Consider the following 6090-nt stretch of genomic DNA (forward strand, 5'->3'; position numbering starts at 1 on the left):
AAATACCTTCAACAATTATATATTATAATTATTATAATTATTATTATATGAAGCTTTTAGCTACCCAGCAAATTTTTAGTATTGCACAGTAATACAAGATCTTGTGATATTGAACGCATGCATACATTTTGTGTTTGTGTAGCATGTTACGCTCCATGTCCATGCGAGTGGAGAGAGCAAAACAGGCGGAATTGATTGAGTTACGCAGTTTGTTGTTTTGTGCCCCTGGCAAACATGATGTAAATGATTACACTAAAGGACTGGTTTTCAAAAGGCACCAACATGTTTATTTGGTACTTTTGACACTCTCAAAAATCATCACAAAAGCTTCATATTAATTAAACACAGCCAAATAAAAAAGTTCCCACTAGTCTGATGAGTTTATGGCAAAATAATTTATATAATAATTTTCTATACACTTTTCTTCGAAATTTGATATCAAAAGTTTAATCATTGTGAGCATAGGAACCGTTGTTTGGAAATTCGTGCAATTTTAAAAATGACATACATGTAAGGAGTTATTAAGTTAAAAATTCTTAGAGCACATCCAATTTTGATGTTACATACTTCGATCAATGAACATCAAAATTGGATTTGCTCTAATAATTTTGAACTTAATATTTTATTGACAATCCTTATGAACTTATTTGCGGACATAGGGAGTTGTATCACACGGCGGAGCCAGCATGAGTGTCAAGAATTACGTCGCCTGAATAGACCGGCAGGTTAATCAACATCTACACATCTACACACATCTGAGAGGTCATTAAAGGTTTACCCATGTATGTCAAAATGCAAATCAAATACCCCGCTCTTTTAATTGTGCGCAGGCAAGTGTACAATGATTCCTGTATGGGTTGCTTCGTGCCACATAATAAGCTGATACCATGCATTGGCTTTGTGGGGATGGGGAATTCCCCCAAGTGAACTCTTGCCCTCCCAGATACCGTCAGTAAAAACCAAAAATTACACAAAGGTCCACTTTGTCAGTGGCGTAACTACGGGGGTGTGTGGGGGTTGGCAGGGGCAGGGAGGGGCAACGTGCCCCGGGCGCCATCCTTTGGGGGTGCCAAATTGACCAATTCAGCATCGATTCTGCGCCCCTCCAAGCGATGCAAGTCAAAGTTTTCGCGCGTATTTCAGCACAAAAGCAATTGAAAGAACATTTTAAGACCGGTATTAAACTTCTAGTAAGCAAAATTAATTTGTGGTAGGCCTTATTTGTCCAAAATTTTGTGCGCAATTGTTTTAAGAATTGCCCACGTCTAAGATATTCTCGGGGGTGGGATGGGGGTTAGGGGCGCCAATTTTGTTTCTTGCCCCGGGCGCTACCAACCCTAGTTACGCCACTGCACTTTGTTCAACAATTTTATGCAGAATTAGTTGATTTTGCCCACCCCCCCTGAAATTTACTTTACTGCCCATGCCCCCCTGTAAATACATTCTGGTGCCGCCACTGAGAAGACTAGTGCAGTTAAATTTTACTTCATGACATCTTTACAAATCATCCCAAGTAAAATGTTCCCGAGTCGGATCATGAGAGGGTGTGATAATGCTGCTGCAGGAACCACTGGACTAAAGAAAACATACATTTGTATCATTATGACGAAAATTAAACTTTTTAAATAACAGAAGCAACTCTTAAATTCATGATATTTTGCATTGAACTCTCAACCAAATGAAAGACACTATATGGCATTTGACGTTAAACGATGCATATTTTAATATCAAAGACACTACACAGGTAATGGAGTTTCAATTGATTTTTCTTTTCACCACCGTCTGTAACTAATAAATGTGTTTACACTGTGGGAACATCCAGGTTTTCATTACTACGCCTTTACCCAACCAAGTATAAGCAATGCCTACGAACAAGGTCATGAAATCGTTATAAAATATTTTTATAATGTTTTCGAAATGTCATTGTAAACTATTTTTGCAAACATTTTTGGCCAAATATTTTGTCTACACTTAAACAACATTATGTTAAAATATTTGTACCCAGCAAACACAGAAATGTTCTTAAAATGTTTTTTTATAAAACGTTTTAATAACATTTAAATGTCCGGTTATATAAAGGTCGTGAAAATATTTTAAAAATGTTATTGTAAAATATTTTTTCAACCCCAAAATAACATCCTGTTTAGAATGATTTGTACAAAGTTTTCAAAAATGTTTTTGGAATGTTATTAAAACGTTTTTATACCCTTTATATAACCCGACATTTAAATGTTTTCTGTAAAACATTTGTGTTTACTGTGCAGTAAATTACCAACAAATGTTTTTTAATGTTATGAAGACGTTTTATACATTTACATTTAAACGTTTTCTGACAACCTTTTATAACCTTTTGCGAATGATGTCGAAAACGTTTTGTGTTTGCTGGGTAATTTTGCTCCTCTGAAATTCACCTCAAGAAAATACTGGGGCATGCGTATGATGTTTGATGGTTATTATTTACAAACCCCAAAATGACAGTGAGTAACTATTTCTTATATTTTCATCAAATGTATTTATTATTTTCTAACTTATGATTCATCTCTTGTTTGGTGTCATTAATATTTTGACAAGGGCTAAAAGGGACACGTTACTAAGATGGTAAGAAGATTACTAATTGCTAATTGCTAAATATTTTAAAACTCAGCATAGCGAGACCAATAAATTTTGTATTGGGTGAAAAAAAAATCCAATTTTATCATTATGTTTTTACAATCTTTTCTTGGTCATAAATGTGATGTTTTGATCAAAAAACACGGATGTTTTGGTCAAAATGTGATTTGTGGTCATAAATGTGCTTTTTGGTCAATCACTTTTGGTCCAAAATTAGTTTTGATCCAAAATGAGTTTTGGTCAAAATATTGTTGAAAAAAAAATTTTGGGGAAAAAATAAGGCAGTCCAAGTGTTGGTTATAAAGTTTAGTTTTTATTCGCACATTATATTGGACTCCTTAACTATTGGGCTCTTTAACTCTAAAACGACTTCGGACTAGAAAAATGGAAAGAATAGCCGCTTGGAATGTCAGCGACTTAGGTGACAAAGAACCAGAACTTGTCGAAACAATAGAAACATACAGAATCAACATTGTGGGAATATCAGACACCCGACGAAAGGAATATGGGATGAAAGAAATCCACAACAATTATGTCCTCATATGTCCTCGTATGGTCCGGAGTTGAGAACAAAAGAGCCAAGCATGGAGTTGGTTTTGTTCTGCACCCAGAGGTTTCAAAGAACATCACAGAAACAGAATATATTTCAGAGAGATTCATGAAACTGCAGATAAGACAGGACTGTAAAAATACAACATAATATATCCAAATCTATGCACCCTGCAATGATTCATACACTGATGAGGAAAAAGATAACTTTTATGACCAGTTATCAGATATAATCCAATGGGTTAATTCGGATGACAACCTATGGTTATGGGAGATTTCTACGGTAGAATGGGAAACCAGAGGCCACCATGAGAAGCACACCTTGGCCCACACAGTGACCACAATACCAACAGAAACTACTAACGACCAACTAACACTACAACGGTCAACTAACCTTTTGGTAGACAGTTGCCAAGGCTGTGTGCTGTCGCCACTGCTCTTCTTGTGCTCAGCATGGACCGTTCATCACAAATACATTCTTCCAACACAGAAAAAGTCAAATTCAAACCTAGTTTAAGTGGAATGACCTAGAGCAAGCATCACAGATAGACATTATTCTTGCTAGGAAACCACACCAAAGACATGTAATAGACTCCAAAGCCCTGCCCAACATACAGATGGACACTGACCATCGACCAGTCATGTTGGAAACCAGGGCACCGCACCAACTAAGAAACAGAAAGTCAAAACCAGTCCAGTGACAATCACTATAAACTGGAAGAAACACAGAGAGGAAGACACCTGCCAAGAAATAGAAATGGAGATGGCACAGAAAATGTGTGAAAATCTTTCAGACCGGAAAAGTACAGCAGAAGAGTGGAGCTTGTTCAAAACCTCGTTAATTGATACGCTGAAAGCGAAATGTGGCATAAAGAAGACGGGTGAAGGGCATAAGAAAGGAACAGCACGGTGGAATGACACAGTGAAGGAATCCATCAAAGTATAGAAGAAACTCTTTAAGCAGTTGTCCAGAACAAAGTCTAAGAAAATAATGCAAGAAAGTGGTCAAAACAGCTAAGAAAGCATCTTGGCAGCAATATGGAGAAAACCTAGCAGAGAAATGTGTAAAATCACCCAGAGAAGAATTCTATAAGACAGGGAAAGCTGTCAGACAAAAGGACGAACCCTTCGACCCCACATCACTGATAAATGATGAAGCTGCAAACCCATCACTGACCAAGAAGACATAAACAACAGATGGGAGGAAAATTTCAATGGTCTCCGTAACTTCAGGGATAGTCAACGCTCCCAGGAACCCCTCAATCCAGGTTTCCTGATAGAGGGTTTCCTCTATCATGTAAGATGAAGTTCGAGCTGTTGTGAAAGAAAGTTCCAAAAATAAAGCAGCAGGTACTGACGACGACATAACAAAAGAAGCCATCCAAGCATGTGGAAATGTTGGAATCAAGTGGCTGACCAGAGTCTTCAATGCAGCATGGGAGGAGAGAGAAACACCAGGCATTGCCAGGTGAATGGCAAAAGGCAATAGTGATTCCTATCTGGAAAAAGAGAGGAAGCAAGAGAAGAGAGACTGAAAAATACAGGGCATCTCCTTGCTGAGGCACGCCGGCAAGATGTTTGCAAAGATCATAGGGAGAAGAATTCGAACCCCATCAGTGCGGGAGGTGCAAATAAGTGAGACACAATTTGTCTTCAGAAAAACAGGGGATGTACAGATGCCATTTTCGCGCTACGACAGGTATGTGAAAAGTGTATCGAGTTCAACCAGGAACTGCACATGGTCTTCGTAGACCGAGGAATGGCTTTTGAGCGGGTGGTTAGAGAACAGTTGTGGGCTGTAATGGAGGGCTATGGTAAGAGGTCAACTGCTAGATAATGTCAGGGCTCTATATAAAGACAGCAAATGCATGGTGAGAACCAACCAGAAGTGGCCAGTCAAAGTGGTTCCCAGTAAAATCAGGGGTACGCCAAGGACGTGTGCTGTCGCCACTGCTCTTCTTGATTTATATGGACAAGATCGCCAAGGAAGCAAATCCAACTAATGTAGAAATAAATGAGCTTCTCTTTGCAGATGACTAGAGCCTCATCCACAAAGACTCTACAGGACTTCAAGATCATACCAACAAACTAAATGCAGCATGTGAGAAATATGGCATGAAAGTCTGCGTAGCCAAAACAGAGACTAGATGTTGGTTAGCTGATTACCCAATGATATTGACATCACCATTAACAACAAGCTAAAACAAAGGAGTTTAAGTACTTGGGAAGTATCTTTCCTGAGGATGGAAGTATCACTAGAGAAATAGAGACACGGTGTCAAAAGGCTAATAATATCATTTACCAACTAGGCCCACTTCTTACACATCCTGCACTACCGATGGATGCCAAAGCAAAACTCATCAATGGCATATTTTTTTCCAACTCTCTGCTACCAGTGCCAAACATGGACTCTCAACAAAAGAACAACAACCAAAAGCTCAACACCTATGAAATGAGATGCCTAAGAAAAGCAGCTAATAAGTCAAGGAGGATAAAATCAGGAAGGAGGATATCAGAAAGATGGTGGGTACCACACCAGTCACAGAATACAGAATATATGTTGCAAAACAACAAGTTAGATGGTTCGGTCACCTAGCCAACCCAGTGAGCTCCAGTGCAGCAAGAACGTATAATAGCAAAACAACAGGAACAAGGGCTAGAGGAAGAACGAGATTGAAGTTTGACCAAATAATGAGATCAGTTTAATAGTACGCTTTTTGGGGCGTAGCGGGCCCCTTATTTGGCTTGACTCTGCAAAATGCTTTCGGTCTTGCTTCGCAACTGTTTTGATTAAAAGTATGGTTTTGATTTTGATTTTATTACTGTTTACGAATCATGCTAATATGCATTGAATGCGACCATCTATTTCACGGGTAAAATTGTATTATCTGACTCCGTCATCAGGTTACGCCACACATCCCGGGGTCACGC

Source organism: Amphiura filiformis, chromosome 1 (assembly GCF_039555335.1).
Source record: "Amphiura filiformis chromosome 1, Afil_fr2py, whole genome shotgun sequence".
NCBI classification, from domain to species: Eukaryota; Metazoa; Echinodermata; class Ophiuroidea; order Amphilepidida; family Amphiuridae; genus Amphiura; species Amphiura filiformis.